The sequence below is a fragment of the Pelodiscus sinensis genome, chromosome 2 (assembly GCF_049634645.1).
Source record: "Pelodiscus sinensis isolate JC-2024 chromosome 2, ASM4963464v1, whole genome shotgun sequence".
In the NCBI taxonomy this organism is placed as follows: domain Eukaryota; kingdom Metazoa; phylum Chordata; order Testudines; family Trionychidae; genus Pelodiscus; species Pelodiscus sinensis.
Window position 1 is genome coordinate 152,681,720 of NC_134712.1, and position 27,389 is coordinate 152,709,108.

At 39.3% G+C, this 27,389-nt stretch overlaps 1 protein-coding gene across 11 annotated transcripts in view; it reads right to left on the minus strand.

Annotated features, from left to right (window-relative positions):
* Positions 1–27,389, minus strand: part of FHOD3 (formin homology 2 domain containing 3) — a 590,681-nt gene that overhangs the window by 325,536 nt on the left and 237,756 nt on the right. Inside the window, exon 1 of one of the 11 annotated variants that reach the window (XM_075921656.1) lies at positions 27,247–27,384. The exons of the other annotated variants lie outside the window; for them this stretch is intronic. The gene's annotated coding sequence lies outside the window, so the exon portion shown is untranslated. Of the gene's footprint in view, positions 1–27,246; positions 27,385–27,389 lie in introns of those variants that run through there. 11 annotated transcript variants of the gene reach the window in all.

The following is a 27,389-nucleotide window of genomic DNA, read 5'->3' on the forward strand; positions in this document are numbered from 1 at the left end:
GGGCAAGATTTAAGTGTGTGCTTAAGAGCTGGGCTAAACAGGGATGGACGTAGGCAGGTGTTAATTTGGAATAATTAAGATTAATCAATCAGATAAGGACTCTGGGCTCTCTAACTGATATTCATGCTAGCTGAGAGAATTTTATACAGAGAATTTCAATAAGCCGAGTAAGAGTAGGAAACATGTATCCCATGAATATCAAAATTCCAAGGAAACTGATCCCTCTTTTCCCTTGCTGACTTAACTTTATCCCTTTTTTCATGCTGTCCCTAATTCTTGGAACATCTAATCACCAAAGTACACTGCTCGCTACCACAGTACAACTTCAGAAAACCCAGTAATAGATTTGTACTGCGTTTTACCCTCCTGTGGCTTTATGGCTAGTTACTACTGACAAAAGACTGCGCTGTTCCACTGTCTTAAGCATGTAGCTTTGTCTGCTTCCCACAGAGGACAATTTGGCCCTTGGTGTATAAACATTGCAGGGCACGCACTTTGTTATGTGTTCAACATTCTTGACACTAACATCACCACATAAAGGATCAAGTCTAAAACACAAATATAAATCAAAATTTCTGCATTTTTCCCTCAAGTATGACAGATGTCTTAGCTCAATACATTATGGGCCAGTCTAAGTCCCTCCCTCCTCATACACATTTCACATCTTTGTCATCTGAAAAAGTCATCTTAGATCATGTCCAGAGGACTCAATCCTAATAAGAGGATCTCTAAAATGATATAAATATTTCAAAAGTGATGAAATAGTGAGTCAAAGTAAGGATCATTTATTTTTTGTATCCATCAGATAAAAAACTGACTCTAGCTGATATTCTTGAAGCTTCTGATAATGCAGTCCATTTAGATGAAAGACCAAAATGAATTGACTTTTGTTTTCATGCCATTCTCAACAAGCAGAACTGAAACAAAGACACTTGACTACTATTTCATGTCTGAAATCTTTGCTTCAAAGCAATAGAGACAGCACAGTGTGGGTGGCCTTGACACCACAGCTGGTGTAAAACAAAACCCTTGTATAAGTAGACACAGATCACAGGACTTAGTGAAGAATATGCCTGGTCAATGATGAAAATGAGTAGAAGAGGGAGAGTAGGATATTGGTGTTCCAATAATAAAGTGACACTTGAGATTGCTGACTCAGGAATCTTCACTAATGATAATATGAATAGCATCTTGAAAGAGCTCATTCACTGCATTCCAGCAACCCTCCAAAATTCAACTCTGGGTGACAGTAACTGAACTAATAATGGTGGAAAGCATTATAATAGGCAACAAAAACACTAGCATTAATGACATGTCTTTATTCACATCCCCACAGATCAACCAATGATCATAAGGACCGCCCTGATTATGTAGAATGAGAGTGATGACGTGGCAAAAATTCAGACCACATTTTCTATATGAATATTTCACAGCTATTTATTCAGGGCAAGTATGATTCTATTAAAGCAATGAAAAGAAGCAAGTGCATTTAAAACCCCAAAGCCATACCATTCTTGTCAGTGTGCATTAAAATGGTCAAAATAATTGAAACCTTAATTTCATAATCACATAACTATGATTTTTGGCACAGATCAGAAACCCTGTAGCTCAAAGATTCAGCAGCTGATTTAGCAAATAACGTTGATTATCAATTGTCTCAATTGCTGTTTAGGTATACGACAGTCTAGGCTATTTAACCTATTTGTTGATGTTAGGATTGTGATATCTGAGAGATAAATGTTATTTGTTTCTGGAAAATGGCTATTGGATCTGAAATGGAAAAAACATGCTTCGAGCAGTTTACACTAGAGATGAAGGTGTAATTTCCAAATTGGAAAGACTATACAAGTTATGACTGATCTAGTGGACCATGAACAGTAGTGTAGCTGTAGTGCTGCAAGAACTGTACTTGGATAGACAGTTTGTCCACACACTCATGCCACTATGTGAACACCTACATTTTTCTGCACGCTAACTTGATCAGTGCTTGCATGGGTATTACCTGAGCTGGGAATTTTACCTTCTGCTCCAGTGTAAACTAGGGATGTGACTGATTATTCGATTAATCAATGAGGAGTAGAAGAAGGTTGTCATGGCGGACATCACAGTGTAATTCGAGAACCAGACTCCAGCCTTCTCCAGGGCCTGAGCTCAGAATGCCGAGACATACACCACGATGGCAGACACCCTGAAAGCCCAGAGCTATTAAGTCCAGATCCCTGCCCTGCTCTTGGGGGTTCTGGGTGCAAGACACCCCCACAACGAGCTGGTGCTGCAAGCATGCGGCATCAGTCGGCGCCATGCCTGGCTCATGAAGCAGCTGATGGGGTCCTGCATCATCCAGTGGTCCAGAGACATTTACACAGAGTATGTCCAGCGTCACCAACAAAACCAATATAAGTGAACGAGATCACCGACAAGAGATGCGCTTGGGGAAATCACACACTTCCTTCCCTGACAGATTATATATCTTCCCTCAGGAGACACGAGACCACCGATGGACTAAGGGAGGCACTCTACCCATGTGTCTATAAGCTTTACTGATACAAACTTTGACGTTTTACCCTTTATGAGTAGCGTCCCTGTGGGCACTTATTTTACTGATACTTCAAAAATTCACCACCTTAATCTGGGACAGTGCTGGTTATATACACTATGTATCTCATTAATTGTGTAAACCGATACTTGTAATTCTTCATAACCTAAACCTGACCCTGGATGTACAGAGCCTTCGTTTTTAACTTATATCCTGTAAAGTTTATTTGAAACATTAGCTTTAATAAACTTTTCAATCTATTATGAAGGTGCCCGTAGCAAATCTATAGTTAAGAGCAAGTCTAGATATCCATTACAGCCCTCATTTTTACTTTCTTTCCCCCTCTTTCATACTAACACCACTTTTTTGATTGTGGAAATTGATCACTCCAATATGACAAGCTTAAACTAGGACATGAAATTTTTTTCATGAGAATTTTAAAAGTGCAGTGTTGAAGTTATTGGTTATTTTAAAATAGCTTGCATTTTAAATTCTGTCTCTCAAGCATTATGTTTTTGGGCTCCTGCGTATCCTGTGGATGTAAATTTTTCCAACCAGCATTGCCCCTCTCTCCATAAACACACTTTTTGCTTATTATTATGGCTAGATTTTTGTTGTTAGTAAAAGCAGATGTTTATGGCCAGATGTGGGATGTTTCTCTGTGTACAGTGGCTACTACATTACACTGCACTAGTATGTCTGTGACCTATACCATATGTATCACTTTGGTTAGTAGGCATTTTGAATCACATTGACAATGGAGAGCAACTACTAAAAGTCACTTTAAAATTAAGGGTTTTTTTTTTCCACAGGTGTTCTACAAAGTTTGTTTAAAAATTGTTCTTAAAACATCCATTTTACAATACCTATTCCCTACAGCTAACATATGTTGCTATCTGGATTTCCTATGGAATATTTATGGATTAGGACTATATTTTCAGAAGTATTTAGATGTCTAAGGATGCACATAGATGCTTAGTGGGATTTTTAAAAAGCCTAAGCACCTAATTCCCATTGAAATCAAGCAAGAACACAAGCTTCTCAAACACTGCCCATAATGTAGGAAAGACTTTTGTTTACTACATCAGACTGAAGTTCAAGAGCTAGTTCCTATATCACTGTTTTTGAACAACAATAGATTTGGTGCCACAGTCATTGCAGATTCATTGGGTTGGCGGCCATATTTCTCAAACATAGGGGAAAATATGCCATCTAATTGAAAACGGAATGAATTGAAAGACCACTGTCCCATCCAACTCCACAGCAATATACCATGTAATAACATTTTGCCACACAGTCAGCCTTGAATCTCCGAATGAGACCATAGGGACAAAATGCTAGTTAAGTAGCATATCAGCTTTCTACACCACTTGTGGAAAGCATCAGAATTTCCCTCTGGTGCATATTTTCCCTACCTAAACTACTTATTACTCTTTCTCAATTCCTTTGTTCAGTTAATGTCGATGAGGATTGAGGGGTAATTTTCTAACCTTATTTTATAGAACCCCTCTGGGCTTTTATTTTAAACTTCTCTGTCACTCTGTAGCTGTCACATGAAGTTCATGTGGATTTCAAATTTTGATGCAAGAAACATCAGACTGTAAGTTCAGTCTGTGAATGAAAATTTCTACTATTTTCTAGCTCAAAGGGAAATGAAGGTTCCTGATTGTGCCTACTGTGAATCAACAAGAGAGTTACAAAATAATGTAGAATCCAAGAAAGGAAGAGGAATGAATGGAGTCGTTGTTGAAGCATGTGGGGGTAGTGGGTGGAATCAGGGAATCAGCTTTCACTGAAGATGGAGAGAGAAGTGGTTTGATTTGCAAACTGACTGAGGGGGTCTTCCTTTATCAGAATAAGACAGTTACTTGTTTCTGTAGCTGGTGTTCTTCGAGATGTGATCCACATGTCCACTCAACGCAGGTATGTGTTCTCACCATATGCAATAGTGCTTCCAGAAGACTTTCCCTTAGCAATACCCCTAAGGGAGCTGGCTCAGGTACCCCCTGGCGTGAGGCACACATGCCTCTGGCCCTCTCTACCCTCAGTTCCTTCTTGCCAGAGAACTCTAACAGTGGGGAAGGAGGGCAGGATGTTGAATGGACATGAGCAACACATCTCAAAGAACCAGTTACAGAAATACTCTTTTCTTCTTCAAGTGGTTGCTCATGTCCATTCAACGTAAGTGACTGCAAGCAGTATCTCTAAAGGTGGGAGGAGTTTACTAACATACCAACTTCCAAAGGCCATATCCTAGAATCATAGGATACAGGACCAAGCACCATCCAAATCATCCCTGATAAATGATCTTAACTATCTCTAATGATGGAGATTCCACAACTTCCCTAGGCAATTTATTCCAGTGTTTAACCATCCTGACAGGAAGTTTTTCCTAATGTCCAACCTAAACCTCCCATGTTGCAATTTAAGCCCACTGAATCTTGTCTTAGCCTCTCAGATGTTGCATCGGGACACAGTGTGCAAAGGTGTGTACCAAATACATCGCTGCAGCCTTGTAAATTTCCTCAATAGGAACATCAGTGAGGAAGGCTGCAGAAGAAACTTGTGTTCTGCTTGAGTGAGCCTTGACAAGCGAGGGCAGCCGAGTACCTGCCAACTGATAGTATGTCTGAATGCATGAGATTATCCAACTGAAAATCCTTTGTGAAGATACTGGGAACCCCTTTCTCCTCTCCGTGTAAGCAAGAAAGAGCTGGGGTGACTTACGAAATGGCTTTGTCCTGTCAATGTAGAAAGAGAGGGAAATGCAGAAGTCCATGGCATGTAGCCATCTCCTTGTTCACAGCAGGTTTCAGGGAGAAAACTGTGAGAAAGATGTCCTGACTCAAGTGGGAGACTGAGCCACCTTAGGTAGGAGGGTAGGGTGTGGTCACAGCTGGACCTTATCTTTAAAGAAGACAGAATGTGGCAGCTCTGAAGTCCAGGCATGCAGCTCGGAGACCCTCCTGGCTATCGTAATTTCCACCAGGAAGAACACCTTCCCAGATAGGTGCAGAAGGGAGTATGTGGGCATGGGCTCAAAGGACATTCTGGAAAGCCTAGAGAGGACCAGACTTAGGTTCCACTGGAGAACGGGAGGCCGTACATATGAAAAGAGCTTCTCCAGACCCCTCAGGAATCTGACTTTCATGATGTTACTGGATCAGAGAGCTCTGATAGCCTAGTGGCAGGAGGGGCAATCCAGGAGCAGAGCCAAGCTGAAGCCCACAGCAGCCCCTTGCAGTCCACTGCAGCAGGATGGGACAAGGATTGGCAGCAGCCCCCCGCAGCCTACGGTACTGGGACTGGAGCCAGGACAGTACCCGGCAGGACAGGAATGGGCCTGTGAAAGCCTGCCGTAGCGTGGGGCCAGAGCTTTAGGGTGCCCACAGAAGTGGTGCCAGAGCCCAAGCCCTTGGCAGCCCCCAGCACCCTGTGGCAATGGGACTGGGGCTATGGCTGAGGGTTGTGGAGGACCCCCAGAAACTGGCAGTGCTGAGGGTCAGTGGGAGGGGACCTCCCCTGGTCCGGCAAATTCCTTAGTTTGGGACGGGTCAGGGAGGTCCAACCTGTATTTTGAATTTGATGTGAGATTCTCTCACCAATAAAGGTATCATGATCTGAATGGCAATATTTTGTTACTGTACTTAAAACATAAAATATAAGGAATTTATAAGGAGTGAATGACAATGGGTACCAAGGGTGTCAATCAAAAATTAATTAGTTAACAGTTCATTGCTACATATATAGTCCCAGTTCCCTCAAGCCACTGTTTTCAACCTATGGACCTTCCACTATACCTTATTATTCCCCTCAAGTCCCACTTCAGTTTGCAACCTTCTTCCTTACAGAAACAATGAGGTACAGTGTTAACTTTATAGTATGGTTTTCAACATGTTAGTCAATTAATTCTAAGAATTCAAATGTGCTAAACATTTCAATTATGCAAGGGATTACCTCCCCCCCAACCTCTCTCTGCACACACATTCAGATCCCAGAATGCTATTATAATTAAAGCTCTGGTAGCACTTTAAAGACTTTAAAGTTAGTCTTTAAAGTGCTACCAGACTATTGGTTGTTTTTTAAGTTTATCCTGTGCAGACTAACTCGGCTACATCTCTGAAGCTTTTGATAATTAAAGCTGTCATCCATATTCATATACCAAGCCCCAGTATCATAGCTGAACATTAACAAAAGGGCCGGGAACTTTGTTGTAGAAAACAATACTTTTGGTAATATGAGGCCTGCATACAAAAGGACCTGGTTCAAGGTTCTGACGCACTGGAGGCTAAATGAACCCAAATAACACTGCTGTTCAGCACCCTCTGCTAACAGCTTCATAGACAACAATTTTAAAACTTTTGCATACTTTTGCTTACTAGCATGAATAATAAATAAAATTTGCATGTGATAAAAAAACCTTATAAAATCAGAGTAAACAATCAATCAGTTCTAGGAAAAAGTTCTCCCCACCACTATATCAGGAGTAAAATCATGCACTATACGAAAAACATTTTCCAAAGAGGATGTCGGTATAAAAGGAGAAAACACTGAGAATATCTAAATGTTTGATGGGCAAGTAGTACTTTCCAGCTAATATTGGTTTTCATCTTGACATGATTATAATAATTTGCCACATCTCTTGCCCTGATGCAAAATTATTGATCTTCTCTTTCCTCCATGAAAAAACTATAGTTCAAGCAGTTCCAAAACAGAACTATTAGTTAACAGCTGACATTCTATTATGCCTATAGGCCAGCAAGAGCCTGCAGCTGCTAACATACCTCATGCTCATATATTGAAATAGCTCAGCCTAATGCATGTAGATAGATTGTTAGAATCTACAAGTGGTATACAACCCTGAACTTATGAGAGAAAAACAGTATTATATTGTGCTTTGTCATGCTGAACTGGGAATAATGTCTGACCAGCAAGTGATATGAAATAAATTTCTGAAGCTAGGAGATGGATGCATGGTCATGATACAAGGAGAAACCAGTAGAAACTAACACAATCTTTAGTCTCAACCTTTATAACAAATTGACTAAAGGATTCTCAGATACACTGATTCTGCTCTTGATAAATGACTGCTATTAATTCTCCTTCATTCTCTGCTCCCAGTGTATTCCAATGGACAGATTGTACAGTCTCTGCCTTTAAGGTGATAGTATTTCTTATGAGCTGCAAAAGCAAGGAACACTGTATACACTGACTTCTCAAGTATGCAGTTCAGTATCTTTTAAATGCTGGTAATTACATATTACAGTGTTCTATTTCAGCTTTCAGGGCTTCCCCTGGGGAAGCAGTGTTGTCTAAGTAAACCCAGTGCAAAGGACAGCTGTAGACCAAGAGACCAAATCCTGCTCCCATTGAAGTGAATGGAAAATTTCCCACTGATTTTACAAGGAACAAGATTTGGGCCCATAATTATGTAATCTATTTTTTAAGAAAAGTTTCCTACCCTGTCTTCTACATGTGAATATTTAAATTCTTGACAAATCTGGATTGTTTTACACTATTTGGCTGTAAAGCATGTTAACTGCACTTTACCTTGGATCATAAAATGGGTGTAGGAATACAGTAAGCTATACTCTTTGCTTATTATAAAAATAGACCTTGTGACCTTCTCCATGAGTAAGACACATCACACGAAGACCTCAAATGTACTGTATAATTAGAATATCCCCACAGTCCTCTATCACTGTGCCAACTAAATTCCTGATCTGGTTTCTTATTTAACCTTATCGTGTGTATTTCACTGTCAATAAAAGGCTTGCAATTCAGAGTTCCTTACTGACTCAAATACAATCACTAAGGGTTAACAAGCTTGAATGTTCACAAGGTTAGTTCTAAACTGGATGAGTGACATTGACTATAATTAATACCAAATTGCTAGTCCACCTGTTCTGTTTTATTAAGAGTGTGAGTGCTCTGGTGTCCAGTAACAGTGAAGAGCATATTTAGCACATGAAACCAAAAAACGCCCAATTGCATAATTCCCTACAGGAAATCAGTCTCTTACCATTAAGATTTAGCCATACCAAGCAGTTGCTAGTGGGACAAAAATAGCTTGGCATTAATACAGAGCATGTAACAGAGTCAACGTTATCATACTATCAGATAAAATATTACAAGAAAATTCTGTGCTAGTTCCTTTGGTAAAATTATACGTTCAGTCATAACAAGACACTGAAACAGAATATTTCTAGTTAGCTATTGTTTAAATGTGTTTAGGATGCTAACTTGTATATCACTGAGGTTGCATTTGGAGAGAGAAAACCTAAATCTATGGCTATTTGAACAGAGAGATTTATTCACAACCATTCTTCCCGTTGGGCAATTGCTGCTGCTTCTCTGCAGGAAACAAGGATGTTATTTCACAGGCAACAGCCTAAGCAGGCAATTTCTACATCAGAGACAAAGTTTCCAGGGTATAATTTCGCTACCCCCTTAATGACTGCATATAAAACACATCAGTTGAGAAACTATTTGGATACCCAATCTATGTTAATAATAATCATATGAAGTAATAAAATATCCAGTCTGAGGTATTTAAAAACACCCCCATTTAATTTTCATGACCTATTATAACCTTTCTGATAGCTGGAGATTTAACAATTTAAGCAGTTGGACAGAAATTCATAAAGTACCCATCCCAGATTTATTTTATTCACAAATTAAAAGTGAAACCTGTTATCTACTCCCATGATATAGTGCGTACCTTATATAACTGCAGGTCAATCCCAATTATCCAAGTCAGTTTCAGTTTCTGCAAATCTGATATAACTCATGACTCCGCATTTCTTAGGGAGCCATATTTCTTTTATTCAGAACCAATGATCGGAATGTTTTGGAATGATCTGAGAAACAATTGGATAATCATGGATTACTTGCCATTGTTTACCCTAAGTTTTCAAATCATTGCACGGTGATTTTGGTTACAATGCTTTTCCTAAACACAAAGGGTAAGTCTACACTGCACGCTTATTTCGAAATAAGCTATTCCAGAATAGTTATTCCTAAATAGCTTATTTCGAGACAGTACGTCTACACTGCACGGAAGCCTCAAAATTAGTCCGAGGCACGCTTCCCTAACATGGATGCACTACCTCAATTTAGAGCCCCAGGAGACACTGCGGAGGAATAACTTAGAATGGCCCTTGTGAGGGACTATTTTGAAATAGCAGAGTGTCTACACACGCCTTATTTTGAAATAGCTATTTAATAGTCATTATTCCTCGTAGAATGAAGTTTACAAATTTTGGAATAACCTGTCCATTATTCTGAAATTATTTCAAAATAACGGAATAACACTAGTTATCTCAAAATAATGATGCAGTGTAGATGCACCCTAAGGGAGTCCAGTTTTATAGGCTCCGAATTAATATATACATAGGGTTTTTAATTTTACTTAACTTTAAATAGATTTTAAAAAAGTATGTTAATACAGATGACTTGGGTTTGTCTTCTTGAATTGAACCTTTTTCTGCCTTCTAAGTTTAACAACTAAAGCTTTCGGACACCTATATTGTTTTCCAGCAATTCAAACTTCACATACACACTACATAAATGCTTTTGTAACAATCAAGTTGCACACATTTCTGAGCAATAATGCATCTTAAAGTGTTGTTCTTCCAAAGTTAGTCAGCATTTTGTAACTATTTTATTCATGTTATTCATTTCAAATTACCATTCAGCATGTTGCAGCATGGGAATTATGCAGGCTAAATTATGCCTCTTTGAAGACTTATGGGTATCACTTGAATATTATCCTGCAGTTGACCATGATAGGAGATACATACTGTACTTTGCCCTTTCATTTCTGCTGATCTCTGCACAGCTATGGGCATGGTTTCTATGTCTGAACTTCTGCCAAAGATTATGAGTATTCACACATACACAAGCTTATGTGTGATCTGTGTTTCCAGATTTCTGCAGCTATTATGTGCCTTTTTCTACTTGTCCAATCCAGAAGAGGCAGTCCTCTTTTTTAATACTGGCCATAATACAACAACTACGATAAGCATTCTATGAAGAAAAATACATAGCTTTCAATGCCTTGAATCATAAAGTCATTTTGATCACAAAATGGACTCTTATGTACACAAATGTGACCCAGTATATATATGCATCTCAGAAGAATAAAATCACCAAAAACTGTGATTGTTTATGATCTCCACATTCAGCATTAAAGCTACTCAGCACTGATAATTATGAACTCATTATCCTAAGACCTAAACTCTGTGGCCTATTTCCATCCAATTTTCAGATTCATTTGCTTGCTGCAGTCTTCTCTTAAATAATTGTTTCTCTTCCATTAGCTTTAAGTTTTGAAATGTGTTCTGAGACACTTTGAATGAAAGATGCTATGTAAGTGCAAAAGTCTGTTTGATGGGTTACAAACTGCCTCTGTATTGGAAACTGTCCACCCCTAAAACATTACAGGAGGGTAACCAATCCTCTGCTTCACTCAAATTAGTTTCTCTTAGCTCTCAATTACACACTATTTTTGTCCTCTCCACAGCTAACAAAACAAAGCAGCACGCACATATTTAACAGTGTTCCATAAAAGCATCTTGAGGAATGCCTGTGGGGAGATCCCTTTGCTCGTCTGAGGATTCTGTCTTGCAATCATCATTAAAATGTATCAATATATTTTAAAGCAGCCCAAAGTGTTCATCAAGAAAACCCATTACAAAATTATCTTCCAGTATAATGGCAAGGTATTCTGGGATATTTGAAAGCATATTTCTGCATTCTAAGGCTGTTGAAATAAATGGATTATCATTAAAACATGTGAATGTTGTCAATAACATTTTTTCCTAGGTGCTTTTTGGGCTACTAAAGGATTTTGTTACAGTTTGAGAGAAAAGTTCCATATGCTGAAACTGACAAGGGTAATTCTTCAATACTATTAAAATGCAAAAGAGATGAGAAAACCAGATGGGGAAGTATATCAGGGATGAGAGTGTCACATCAGGGAGGATGAAAAGCTTCAGAAAGAACCTGTAAGTTGTGACTTCTCTTTGCCCTAAGTTTGAAGCAATCATCTCTCACATCTTAGCCTAGCCACAAATACAGCAAAAACAAACTCATTAACTGATGACCCAATGAATTAGTCTGCACATATGTTTATTGGAAATAATATAAACATAATATATAGAAGCATTGTAACATAAATTAACAGTTAATTGACTAGTTGAATAATCGATGGAATTTCCATCAACTACTTGACTAGTCGATAGGCACTTCTGCATGCATCCTTGGAAATGTGCAAGAGCCCCCCGCTGCCGCTTTGAAGTACCCCCTCTTCCACACACCCTTTGTTGCCTCTAATTGATAGCATTTACTTATCGGATAGTCAACTAGTCCTTAACATCCCTAATATAAACCCCTACTACAAATATCCTGATTCTGGTACATAATTCTGGTTCACCAAAAAAACTTACCTGAGGACTTAATTGATAACAATGGTTACAATGATTATTAATATCATTGTGAAATGTATATACAGCTATTATAGGAGTTATGTTTGCATAATGAAAATATATTCTTAGATTTTATCACACAAGAGATTAGTTTTCTGACAGACAAAGGATGTTTATTCACCTCTGTTAGCAGGTAAATATGGCATTGTAAGCAAACACAATGGTGACAAATTTACATATGAAGAGAACAGACAGATAGGAAGTCAGTAAGGAAGAGTGCACAAGGGAGAAGAGGAGAGGAAACTTATCTTGAGATACCTGGTGAGTTAAGTTTAGTCTCTAGAAGGCATGTTATAATTTTGTTTTATATGTTACTTTTACTTTCTCTTATCCTTACTGTCTCTTGAATCTTTAATAATAAACATACTATCATTTTCACTATAAATGTATCTCAGTCCTATGATATTAAACAAGTTGCTGATGTGCTGAATCATTCAGACTGCTCACTCTTCGCTGAGGGACTGTATACTGTTCCTTGAGGGACAGCAGCTCTGGTACTTCTGTGAAAGTTCAGTGGAGATGGGGCTGGACACTAGAGGAAAACACTTCAAAGGGACTCAAGGGCTATGTCTACACTCGCAGCTTCTTGCGCAAGAAATTTGCAAATTAGGCTAAGCGTGGAATCGTGCTGAGCCTCATTTGTATACCTAATGAGCCGCCATTTTTGCAGAAGAGGCTCTTGCACCAGAAGGAGCTGTCTACACTGCCCCTTCTTGCACAAGAAAAACCCTCTTGTGCAATGCAGCTACACTGATTATTGTGAGGAATAACGGCAGTGTTCCCTTTAAGCTGCATGGTAACACAGCTTCACAGATGATTAATCAGTCCCACCCTATCAGTCTACTCCATGCAGGGACCCTGAGTCTCAGACTGGGAGGGCCTGATGAACCACCTGTGAAGCTGTGCTGAGGTGCATCTTAGAGGGAACTCTGGACTCCAGGACTGAAATACACTGATTGTTAACCTCCATGGCAAAGCAAGGGATGACATATCCCAGAGGGGAGGGCTTGAGTGACTAACAAGCATTTCACGAGGCATAAGGGATCAGTCGGCAAAGGCTTCCCCAGCCGACAGATCTGCGTCTAGACTGCCGCGCTGTGTCGGATGAGCTGATCGCCAGCACAGCGCAGCGGCATGTTTATTTTAATGAAGCGGGGATTATTTAAATCCCCACTTCTCTGACTATGCCAAATACACTAATTTACATGGCTCCAACGGAGCCACATAGTCTAGACACACCTTTAGAGACTAAGAAAATGTTGATGGTATCATAAGCTTTTGTGGGCACAACCCATCCATCTGAAGAAGTGGGTTGTGCTCACGAAAGCTCATGCTACCATCTACATGTTTTGTTAGTCTATAAGGTGCTGCAAGACTATTTGTTGTTTAAGTTTTTCCAATTACAGACTAACACAGGTACCTCTCTGAAATTTAATAATTGTGCTAGTTGTAGTGGATTCCCATTGTGATGGAATACGAAACAAATCCATGTATCAGTTCAAGGGTACAATGCGCTCCCAGAGAGCCTTCTGCCATCCCACACTGCTGCCTCTCGATCTTAAAAATCAGCTCCCCTAGGGGACTGGCTCCCACCTGCCACCCCACTCCGCTGCCTATGATACAGAGACAACAGCATAGGGCGGCAGTAGCCCCGTCCACAGGGCACTCGAGTTCCCCATGGACAGAGGCTGCTCCACAGCAGCAGAGGGGTCCGTGGGATGTGGAGCAGCCTCTGTCCATGGCGAGCCCAGGCCCGCCACAGACAGAAGCTGCTTTGCAGAAGCCTCCCCTTCCCTCCTGCCTCTGTAGGAGGCAGCAAGTGGAGGGGCAGGCGGGTCCACTGAGCCAGAAGGCATGGAGAGCCATCCTGAAAGCTGGCTCCTTGCATGTATTGGCTCCCTCCTGCCCCACTCAGCCTCTGCACTGTTGCCTCTGTATCAGAGGCAGCAGCACGGGGTGGTGGGGGACTGGCAGATCCAGTGTTCATGGGAAGCTAGCTTAAAAGCTGACTCACCAAGCTGACTCACCACAGGCACTAGCTCCTGCTTACCCCCATGAGGAGGGGGAGGGAATGCGTGTAGTCATCAGGATCAACCAATAAGCCTAAACTTATCGGTTAACTGTGTAGTCATCTACACGTTGACATCCCTATTTAGAACATAATACCATAACTCCAGATACTGCATTGTCACCTATATTCCACAATGATATTACTGATCAGAATGTTGTTAGTTTTCAACTGGCATATTTTGTATAAATATCATCGCAGTATCATGTATGGTGTGAATACAAAGGTGGCTAGACTCACAGAAGGGTTGTGCCTGAAATGATTTTTACAACTGAAGAAAAGGCTCTCACGATTGTCTCTGCTGCAAGATCTTTTTTTTTTCATTCCTATCAATGCTGTTTGTGTTTATTCTCTCATTGTAGTTCATTTTTTCCCACTTGGTCCTTTGGCATAGCTGCAACTGGAAATTAATGCATCACCACAACATGGAAGCCTCAGATCCTGCTCCACTAGATCAGAAGGTAGCCTGCCCCACCAGGGAAGCTAAAAATCCATCTCTACATCTGATAGCCTTTTATCCACACCTGTTCCACATCACCATAACGAAAGAGATTTTCAAATCAAACTCATGTAAGAAGTTGTGTTTATTCCACCTCAACAGCAGGTCTCAGGGCCATACTTCTGTGCCAACGTATTTGACAAAATTACCTAGTAATGATTGGAATGGTTGGCCCTTTTTTATCACCTTGGGAATACCTCAAAAGTGGACTTATTGGACAGGGGACTCTTAGTTTTCTCTTCTCCCGCTTCACATTTTTTTCCTTGTGTCTGATGAGCACTTGATCACAAGAACAAGCATAATAAAAATGGGCTCTGGTCCTTTTCTTTTCCTTGCCTGATCAACATAGAACGATCTATTCACACAATGGAGACAAATTTGATTAAATTATGATGTCACTATCGAAGTTATCACTTAGGCGATCCTGCACATCTGTGATGGTTGTGACAGAAGAACTTTGAAATAAAGCATAACAAGATGCTAAGCTGTGTGGAAGGAAAACCTTGTTTACACAAATGTAAACAAAACTAATACAGAAAGATATATATTTGCCATCTAGAATGAACTCTGATTTTTGCATTTTGGTGAAAATTTTCCTTTGAAGAGTCCAGCCACAAACATACAGTTAATATAGCAAAAGAAAAGAAAAACCTCTTCCCTGTAGTTAGAAGTACAGATGTTCTGCAAAAAAAGACCATAAAAGGATAAAAATGAATGAAAAGAACATGATGTCTTTACATTCTCTAATTCCATTTCAGCTTTTGTTTGATTAGTTTTCTGGCATTTGAATTTTCAAGTAAAAATAATACTGTATTAAAGGCACAAAAAGTGGAGCGCAGTCAAGTAATCTTGTTCAACTGGCAAACCAACATTTTTTTTTGTACTGCTTGAAGATCCAATGTTTTGTGAGGCACAAGAAAAAAGCATATTGATCCTGGCTCTGCACTTTTATCCCAGCAGCTACCAGTTTTAAAGATAAGCAGCTACCAGTTTTAAAGATAAGCAAAACAAAATCCCAAAAGAACAAAAAAAACCAGACTTTATCTGGCTTTTTTTGACTGAATTTGACACAAATCTCTCTATTAAAACAATTTTATGGAGTGCAGAAATAATTGGATTTAATCCAGTGATTTGTAGCTTCATCAATTATTCTTTTCCAATAATTACTGATGTGTGATTTTGAACCTCTTTTGTCTGTCTTGTGAAGTGCTGCTTGTAAACAACTGTTTTTATTCCTTTAAGACACCACATGCATTTCTAGTAGCAAAAGATTATTATAATGCCTGCATTGCTTAAACAAATTATGTTTTATTTTTAATTGCCTGTTTATCATTTGAGATGCCCTTTGAATAAAAGCTAGAAACACACTTAAAAGTTATGGGAAAGTACAAATCAGGGCTTACTTGAAACATATATCTCTCAATCAAGGACAGTGTTGGCAATTTGCCAAGAGTTCAAGAAATACATAATTTATTCTACATGTATGCTGCATGAATTGAAGCCGTTTCAATTTTATCTCATCTATGGAGGCTCAGCCCATGGAGATTATGAGTCCCATAAGGCAGTGTTCTCTATGACTTACCTGATTAGTTGACTACTTTGATAAAGATGGAGCACAGCATGCTGGAATCTAGTTCGAGGGCTACCCCTCTACTCATGTCAGGCACTGGCTACATTTTTGAATTCCTTGGACCACATATGTACAACAGAAAGACAACAGGAACCCACTCAGAGCAGCTACTTCAGCACTGTTTTGTAACATGCTCCTTTTAGCCAGCTTTTATTAAATTAATGACTTAGTATATTCTGCAGCCCCTATAACTTACAATTGGTCTGCAAGGGTCGATTTCGGTAGAGAACACCTCAGGTACGTCTACACTGCAATGCTATTTCAGGATACCAGAGTATCCCCAAATAGCTATCCTACGTCTTCAAAATTTTGGGCTCCCTGTTCCGACATCCCTGTAAACCTCATTCTACAAGGAGTAAGGGACATTTCGGAATAGGGCTTTATTTCTCAATTCAGTTCTGTATAGACAGCGCCAAATGATGAAATAAGCTATTTCAAAATAGCCTCAAAATAAGATACACAATTTGCATAGCTCAAATTGCGTATCTTGTTTTGAGTTACTGTGCAGTGTAGATGCACCCCTCCAGTCTGAACATGGATGACAGCAGCAAGACTCAAGGCCAGAAAAATGCTCATAAAAGTAGATGAATGGGAAAAAATCACCCATTGATGTCAACTGGGAATTCAAGAGCAATGGAGAAGCCAAGAGTTTCCTTGAACTGCAAAACTCATTGGCGAGAGCTGTGTAATCTATCTGCAAAGCCCAAGGAATTCTGTGTGGATATTCTGGGGAAAAAATCTTCCACGGCTGAATAGAAAAGTCATCACTAATAGACCAGGATTTGTGAGCAACCCTACAATATGAAATATATGCGCAAACAAGGAATAGACTTTAAAAAACTGATAAAGAAATATGGTCTTCAGACACCCAAGGACTATTTTCTTCTCCCCCTTCACTCACAATCACACACACACACACACACACACACACACACACACACACACACACACACACACACACACACACACACACACACGAAAGCATTCTAACAGTATGCTTTCTATGTTTTAGAATTTAAGATATGTTAGCAGACTCTAATATAACAGCTTCCTGGGCAGACTATTTTGCTCAGTTAAAAGTCCATTCCAAAATGTTTCACATTGTACAGTGAGCTGAAGTGTTGTGAAAAATAGAAATTTTTCCCCGAAAGAATCGGCAGTTAAATCTCAAACTGCAATTTAAACATGACTGTCCATTACTGTTGCCCAGTTGCGTATAAATCTTATCTTACTGCCCATAGATCAGGCTTAGCTGCATATTTTTTTTATTCTTCTATCTTTCTCTTCTGCAAAGTCTTACTTCTCATTAACCACTGGTCACGTGCTTCTAAGGTGCCAAACAGCATTTATTCATTGAAAATATCTTTAGAATATACTACAATGCTCAATTTACCTTTTTCTTTCTACCGAGTGGTATCTCACCTTATGCTCAGTCTGCACCAGATTATTGTGGCAGTTAAATTACAATTGACACTAGCGGGACAGTGAGGTCACTGGAGTTACAGTCACTTACAAAGAAGACTGACTATTTCTCAGGATCTTTTAATTCAGGGACCTGAAAATAGCTCTTAGTTTTAAGAGTATCCCTTCATTTTAATTCATATTTTCTGAATTTTTAATCTTTCACTGATGTGCTATAACAGAAGAGGGCAATAAGCAGCAATCTGTGGCTAAGAGGAGCTGCAAGTGGTCACACCTGCAGACGCACAGGTGAATAGTGTCTGCTGGCCTGCCAGGGGCTGATCCTGTGTCTAGCCCATAGGACAATTATTACGCACCCCTGTGCTAAAAGAAGATAGATAACTCTCTCCAGTTAAAGGACATATTGTGGGTGTACAAAAACACAGGAGTTGATTGGGGTTTTCGGTGAAACTCAGACAATTGGCATATAATTAATATGCCAATATACCAAACATGTTGTACTCATCTGTGCTACTACATTCTACAACCATGTACACTTTAGTCTCTAAATATGACCAATTTGTGAAAATTAGACCATAGTTCAGTGATGGACTATTTAGTATAATTCCTGGATAAATAAAAGAATAGCCAAATAATGAGAAAAAAATATAAGACTACACATGTAATTTATCTGACCGCTTACTTCATCTTTAGCTACACTGCAAGGATATGGATTAACCAGAAACAAAATTCTTTCTTCTGTTATTTCCAAGCAATGGTTTCCTGAGGTCAACAAATAGAATAGCACTAGGCATTAGAGAGCTCTCCCACAGAAATCAGCATGAGTGCTTATTAACCACAAGACACTGACTTAAAGGAAACACAGTTCAAAAATGTGACATATCCTAGTTCTATAGCCCAAATGCTGGCTCTGTGGTTTTTCCCCCATCAGCCAGCAAAAGTGTCAAATCATTTGGAACCAGAAGCAGTGAAAGAGTAATAGAGATTCCCAAGTACTGCCTTTCTGTAAGAATCAAAAGTGAGCTTAGGGTTTGTCTACACTTGCAGCTCTGTAGATGCACTGCTGTAACGGTTAGTGAAGATGCTAGCTACACCGACAGGAGAGATACTCCTCCTTCCTCCCTCCCTCCCTCCCAAAAGATATTAGCTAGGTAGACCGGCAAAGCCCTCCCATCAACACCGTGCTGTCTACACTAATGATTAGATTCATATAACTAATCTGAAGGGTGTGGAGCATCTGAGTGATGTGATGATACTGACATAAGGTGGTAAAGTAGACAACGCCTTAGGCAAGGATGTAAAGCTAATCCTAATTTTTTTCTATGGGTGATGAAATTTTTTTGTAATCTTCTACCTTGTCTTCAGACTACGCTTCTTCTCTTTCACAATTTACATGTAACTCTTACATCCCAAAGCACAGCTAACGAAAAACAGCTCTATTCAGGAGAGCTCTGAAGCACATCTTAATTTGAAAACTGAGCTTAAATCCCACCAATGGCAATGAGATTTATGCAGATGTTTATTTGCTTTTCTTACTCCGGACCTGCAAGTATGTCTACACTGTAATTTAACACCACATGGCTACCCCAAGAAAGAAGGTCGGAGCTTCAAGGGCTCAGGCTATGGGGCTGTTTCTCTGTGGTGTAGGCATCCAGGCTAATGCTGGAGCTAGATTCTGAGACTGAATGAACAGGTCACTATATCATTCCACACAGAGCTTTTTCTTTCAAGCTGTTTAAGTTAACAAATCCATGAAAGACACCAACTTACTTTGAAGAATAGGACACCAAATATTACACCTAAAAAACTGTAATTTGCCAATAAAGAACAAAATAAAGTATGACTACTGAGTATCTAAAACCTATGTTATACAGTCTTCCCTTTCCTTCAATTAACCTTACTGATGTAGTACCCCACATCTGTCTTTTTAAAAAATGACAAGACAAACTTAATTTCTCCAAATTAAACCCCTACACTAAATAAAAAGGAAGGTATTGTAACTAAATGAAACTCACTCAATTTGGGACTCTCTCTCTAGCAAACTTGCAGATTCAGAAGGCTTATATGTCTTAGAGGTTTGAAATCAACTTCAGCCCCTAGAATACTAGCAAGTCTGAGGATGACAGCCAAACATATATTCTGGAAGTTACACGGCCAGGGTCTGCAAAGTGTTAAGCTTGACAACTGTAAGATGAACTACACCAGCACAGAGATGATTGGAAACTACTTGGTGGTTTTGTTAAAGAAAAACAAACACCAACACAAGGAAAGTTGTCAAACCAAACAAGACAGCAGTTCTTAACCAATTGTGGCACAAACACCATACAGCTGCAGCCCATGGAGCAGCCTCAGGGCCTTGGAGGTAGAATTGGATATGACCCACCATAATAAATAAGTTGAGAACCACTGGTAAATTCCTTTTAATATAATAATTTGAAAAAGTTTTTCACAATAGGAGTCCATATGTCATTGGTACCAAAGAATATAATGACAAAACTAAAAGTTATAGAAATACCCCATGGTCTCTTCCAAAGCCTTCTATGACAAAACAGTCAAAAATCCCAAACAACTTGTGTTGCCAGGTGTCCAGTATTCAACCGGACAGTCAGTTTTTTCACCCTCTCTCCCTGTGCAATGTCCTGTATTTTTCATGTAGTCAAAATATAGGATATAGACTGTTGATTGTTTATAATAAAGTTCCCATTCAGTGTTAAGCATAGTTGTGGTGGTGGGTTTTTTCCTCAACACATTTTTAGCACGTGTTCGGTATTTTTTGGGAAACCATCTGGCAACCCTACAAACAGCAGCCTGTATTTTAAACAGTGGACTATAATTTTCATTTATAAACTTGAATATTCAAAAGTAAATCACCTCCTCCACTGTTCTACATTATCTGTAGAGTAGAATCAGGCCAGGATTCAAGGTTAAAATAATTTATGAATCCAGCATACACACTAGCATACTTAGGCACTGAATGCATTATTTCTGAAATACCACATCATCTTCTGTTTGCCAAATATTAAATAACAGAAAAAAATGAACACACAATGCTATGTTTTTGAGATGAGCCATTGAGCATTATGATCTGGAGTTGATTTAGGATAGACTTTGGAGGATTGGAGTTCAAATCAATAGAACACTGGAGACTACACAGCTCCGAGTCTCATCATCTGTTTGTGTGATATGTTGAAAATCTCATGAGAATGACTATCACTGCAAGACTGAACTAGAAGATATACTCTTCTCCACTTTGGACCTTAACTGAAGTCAAATATAGGGGTTAACTCTGAGTCAACTATACCATGGATTTAAAATTCAGTTCTCAGACAATTTCTGATAAGCATGGCTATTTTCTGACTCAGATGGCTTTCACGCTATCTAAAATCATCTTTTTCACAATAAGAACATGCCATAATCTCTTTAGGCATCTTGATCATACTACAAAACACAGATTTCTGTTGTATATTAATATTCATAGCAATGATTGAACTGTGTTCACAGTTTGACTTCATTTGTAAATCTTGGACATCCAAAGTCTATTTTTAGTTCTTTCAGTCCTGTTTTGTTAGCTTGGTGAGCTTAAGTGCTCAATTTTTTCTATTAAGAATAACCCATTTAATTAAACGGTTATAAAATAATTAAGTAAATATCCCAAAACAAATATGGACAATCATTTTTCTGTGAAATGTTCACTACCCAACACACCAGTCTGATGTTTTATACTGTGCGGTTACTAGATATTCATGAAAATGGTGTCTGGCATTTTTGATTAAGCACGACATCTTTAAAAATCTCTTTTTTTTAAGATGGCAGTACTACAAGAAAAAAGAATTGGTAAACTATTGTGCATCAACTTGACAAAGGCCATTTAGTCATGATCCCAGTCCATCCTTTCCCCACTCTTCCTAATGAATTGTCAATTCACTAGGGCAAATGGTGTTCACTGTCCTCTTTTCTGCTAAGAGTTAATTAAGTTTGGCAAAGAGAGACTAACTTCTATACAGTAAGCAAACCCTTTTTGTCAGACGGTGAAATTCATATTGACTAAACCAAGTGAGGATTTCTGAGTGAATGTCAGCCAAAACTGTTAAAATCACTTACAAACAGATGTAAAGTAGTGCAGTCTATTAAAAAAAAAAACCCCATCCAACTAATAGTCAAAGTAAAAAAAGAAAAGGCCTACTCTCAACTGTCTATACCCAGACTGCAAATTTCTGATGCACAGATTCACTAGAGTGAACCATGAAGGATCCGTTTACTCCACTTACAGACATACTGGATTTGAGAAGGGAAATATATGTGAAACTAGAACAAAAATATGATCCCAATTCTAAGGGCTGCTTTAACTCAGATAGGACTGAGGAAATCAAGCACAAACTTTTTCTATATTCATCTGTCTATACTGTTGGTTTCTTAAAAGACAGATGATGAATATTTTAATGCAACAGATTATAAACGACACCCACTTGTTGGTAATATTTTATCTTGAAATTAACTAGATTTTCTGCATGTGTTACGTCCTATTCATTTTACAAACACTGTTTTTTCATGCTTTTTCAGATGCGCCACAGGCTACCATGAATGTATAATGTTTGTTCTGCTGTATCATGAGTGTTAGCCATGAATATACAGATGAATCAGCAGAATTATGGAATCGGGGTTTCTTAGTAAATCTATGTTAGCAGATTGCCTGCCATAGGAGCACAGAAAAATATTATAGGATCATGCACTGTGGTCAAGTACACATAATTTTCACCCACAGAATATTAGTTTTTAAAAAACAAGATGTAAAAGTCCAGGGAACATTTCTAATAATTTGCCACTGGTCAAATACTGAAGCAGTTGATAGAATCCTTTTTAATATGCTAAAGATGGAGGAAAAACAGAACCTGATCAGCATTTCTATTAAAAACGACACTTACGCACTCTCTTACCTTTAAGCACGTGCATAAATCCCTCTGAAGTCAATGGGATTTAAGCATACATCTAAGTGATGTCCAGAATAGGGACGTAATTATGTACTGTATTTACTTATGTGCTTTTCTGAAATAAATGTATGGCTAGCTGGAATGTAAACTGGACAAAAACGATGCAGAATAATAATCAATATTATTATTCTACAGGCAATAATCAAGTTATTGGGTATATAACATTCGAATAGTTTATTAGAGGAGCAAAGATCAGCTGGGTTGCAGGTTTTCCACCCTGTCACTCAATAATATGGAACTAGTTAAAAAAAAAATCTTCTCTGATTAGTTTGTCCTTTCAGTTGATTTCCATCAACTGAAGCAAACCTGTCATCTCATTATCCTAAACTTTAACACTGAAGAGCTAGCAACAGTGATTAATCCTCTGCATTAAAATAACAGCTAATTTTTTTTCAACATAAATAAAAGTTTTTCCACATACTGTAGGTATTATAACAGCAATACATCAATCCTCCAGCCCACAGCTTCTTTCTACAACACTCCCACTCACTCCTTTTAAAAAAAGGTAATTTAAGTCTGAAATACTGCACCTCCTGTGCTATTCATCCTGGAAAGCTGCCAGCTTCCCTTTTCCATCACAGCCCATTTATTTTACTTGAAGTTTCCCACAATACTTTCTACAAAGAAAAGTCACAGATACAAAGAGAGTAGCACTGCCGGCAATGATCAGTCTTTGGGGTTTGGTGTATGTACATGCTCAGCTGTGGAGGAGCTTGCAGTTAAGCCCTTATCAGTCATATCAATCAAGAGCAAGGCACCTGGACAACTTCTCCAATAATGTTTAGGATCCTGAATTATGATGGTGGATTTAAGGGCACCATAAAATTACATTCCCATTTTGCTCGGGGCTTAACAACTCTTTCCCCAGAGTAGGGTTTTATAGTAAGGTTTTTCTGCTGCATTCTGAATCCATCAAAACAGCCAGTGGACAAGAAAGTTGTCTTTCTAGTTGTGTATGGGTACTTAGAACATTGTAAACTGTGTAACATTTCATTTCATCCAACCGCAGCAAGGACAAAGCCTTGAGTTAGGATTCTGACAGATCAAGCAACGCAACCTGGTAGAGTCAGTAATTGAACAGGAGACATCAAAGGTACATCTATGTGCTATAGAAATGCCATAAAAACTTCTGTGCATGCTGCTCTTTCCTCTGATGCAGAACTGAACCTGTGCTTCTGTGTGCTTAGGACATGGTGCTGTCTTTCAGACAATAAAACCAAAGTCCAGACCCATGTGTGGTCATGAAAAATCCATTTTTTTTGAAAGAGCAGAAAAAACTGACTGTTCAGAGGTGGATGAGAAGCTTCTGTAATAGTTTTTTGTATTAATTTGTAATGTGTGTTGGGTCTCCAGGGACTGGAAGGCACTATCAAATTTACAGTAGTATAATAAAAGGGAATTGCAGTGAATTCTGGTTAGAAGGATTTCTGACAAAATGCCCCATTTGCTATGGAATTCATTGGAATTAGTGTACCCATAGTGCCTTCTACGACTTAGGAAACACTTAGGAATGAAATAAGAGGGCTCAAGGCAGATAAATCTTCTTTTTAAAAGAAACAATGCTGGTGGTAGCCTGACATATTCTCACCACAGAACTCCCTAAACAATGGCAAACAGAGAGAAGAGAAAAGCAGCAAATCAGCTGTGCCTCTTACTCTAAGCCTTCCTAGCAACTCACACAGATGCAGAATACTGTACATTGCTGAAATTAGCATGGCTTCACAAAACCATCCAGCTAACAGCATAGGTAGTCATGGAGGACACCACTTCTTTCAAACATTCAGTATAATCAGGGCTTCTTGTGCGTGTCTGAAAGTTGGAAACATTTTTAATAAGCATGTTAAAATCTTACAATAGCTTGTAAAAGAAAAGGTTAAATTATATATCAAGTAGGAATAAGAGATCCTCCGGAAAAGGGCTTATTTTCCGGAGAATCACGTCTAGACTGGCGCTTTTCTCTGGCTTATCCCCAAGCCAGAAAAAAGCGGCAGCCACGTAAATGCAAATGCCGCAGGGGATATTTAAATCCCCCGTGGATTTTGCTATTCCGATGTGTCTAATCTGCATCCCTTTTCCGGAAAAGGGGTGCAGTATAGACACAGCCTCCATGTTCCCGTCACTGGATTCTCACTCTATTTCCATTGTGACCTTTCCCCCACTCTCTGCAATCCATTATCTAAAACCCAAGTTCAAGTGCAGCCATTAGATTGATGTCCTCTGTGGCTCAAAGCCATTAAACCAGTGGTCTCCAACATTTTACACCCAAGATCACTTTTTAAGTCTCAGAACAGGCAAAGATCTACCGCCCTGCCCCTTCCTTGAAGCCCCGCCCTCTCTATTCTCCTGTCCATCACTTGCTATCCCCAACCCTTCTACACTCTGTTAAATAGTTTATTTTTAAATTATGCAATATATAAAATTAAAATCACATGTTTATAGTTATGAAATAAATGGTCTGTTTTTAATTCATGATATTTAAATATCAAATGAAGCATTTACAATTATACATTTTGTTCTCTGCTATTTTGTAAATCTAAAATCAAGTATTGATAATTATATATTTTTTCTTCCAATAACAAAGTCTCAGTGTGACACCTGTGACTGAACAGTATCTGCCAGTGTCTTGAAGTCTGGGTTGTAGTCTGAGATTGCTAGTCATATACAGTCCATCAGATGGGCATCTGTGATCCTGCGCTCAGCCTGGGAAGCTTGCTCCAGCACAGCTGGAGCTAGACGCAGCCTCCCTGGGCTGAGCGCAGGGTAGCCGGGCTGGAGGGAAGAGAAGTGGCTGCCCAGCCAGCTGGCCATGGCGCTCAGCCAGGGTGCACCAAGCTTCATGTGGGCAGGCGCGAAAGAGAAGCCTCTGATCAGCTGGAGCGCGGGGCAGCTGCTTTCAGCTGAAAGCCACAGTCAGCTTGCTGGGGTGTTTCAGCCCTTCCGACCTCCCAGCTCCCACCATTCCTCGCAGCTACTCACCTGTGTTGTTGCTCGGTGAGTAGCTGCTCCTCAAATGAGGAAATGTAATGTAAATGTACTGCGCAGGCGTGCAGTTCAGAGAGGGCTCAAGAGCTACTCTTAGAGCCCCTGAGATCTACCGGTAGATTGCGATCTACTGGTTGGTGACCACAGCATTAAACACTTTCACTAGCTTGTTTTTCCCCACTATGCCTGCTCAAATGAGCAACTCACTGGATTTTATTTAAGAAGAAAGGCAGTTCTATGATTATTTTTCATCAAGAATTCTTACAAAAAGCCCAGTTAAGTCCCTTAATTTAGATTTGGACCTAATGCTCTTCAAGCCTTGTAAAGAAAGTCCCAAAATGATAAAAATAAATCACTTAGGGTATGTCTACACTACCCCGCTAGTTCGAACTAGCGGGGTAATGTAGGCATACTGCACTTGCAAATGAAGCCCGGGATTTGAATTTCCCAGGCTTCATTTGCATAAGCGGGGAGCCGCCATTTTTAAAACCCCGCTGGTTCGAACCCCGTGCAGCGCGGCTACACGGGGCTCGAACTAGGTAGTTCGGACTAGGATTCCTATTCCGAACTACCTAGTTCGAGCCCCGTGTAGCCGCGCTGCACGGGGTTCGAACCAGCGGGGTTTTAAAAATGGCGGCTCCCCGCTTATGCAAATGAAGCCCGGGAAATTCAAATCCCGGGCTTCATTTGCAAGTGCGGTATGCCTACATTACCCTCCTAGTTTGAACTAGGAGGGTAGTGTAGACATACCCTTACAGACTTCACTGATTCTGATTATTTCATTTATTTATCAAAAGAAAAATGTGTTTACAAAAGAGAACTTGAAAATAAAATGATTTTAGTATGGTAACAGCTTTGGACAAGACAAGTGGATAGAGCAGAGGGAACTGTAAGAAAACAAAACCCAAAAAAAAAAACCTCTCTCTTGTAGAATGCAAATTCAGATGAAGCCTGGTGAGTAAAACATCACGTCAAAGACAAATCAATGCAGCCAACAAAAATGTGTGTACATTGCCGTGTTTGTCATTATTTAAATAGAATTATGGTGACTCTAAAAAGTTTCTGAATGAGAGTGACAAATTTAATTTTCAGAACTCAGCATGTATAACATGCCATATTGTTTTAAATGCAACACAATTGACAGGTAAAGTCAGAAAACACTAGTATATGCAAAGAGGACCAACAATCTTTGAACTATAAAACTTTATTCTAGTAGGCCAGGATAGCGAGGCTACATTTTTTTCCTCTTCTCCTTTGACAATGGCTGCCATTTCACTAAACAACCCTGAAATTACTTGTTCCTAATACCGAGAACTGAAAAATCAGAAAGCACCAGTGTGGAATTCCTTAACCAAAAGTCATAGCTTTATCATACAAAGATTCCAAACAGCAATGTACCTTAGAAGCCAATTCATTTTTTATTCAGAAAAGAATTTCAGAAAGGAACACCTCCACTCCCCCCCCCCCCCAAAAAACCAGCACACAAGTAGATCACAAAGCAAACTATTTTAAATATGCAAAAACATGGACTCCTGCTTAGCTTATATATGTGTTATTAATTTGACCCTTTCGTTACTGGGCTAGAAGACAAAGCAAATAGTTAACACCACAAGTTTGAGTTAGTGCTACCTACCTTGCTTTGGCCAAAAAGAGTGGAAGAGCTATCCAGCTGATGTTTGTAAAAAGCTGGAGATATGTTGCAAAGACTGCTTGCAAAAACTAAGCAATTGCCCAAGATCAATTCCAAGCCCATGAAAGAGACAGCTTACTAGCACT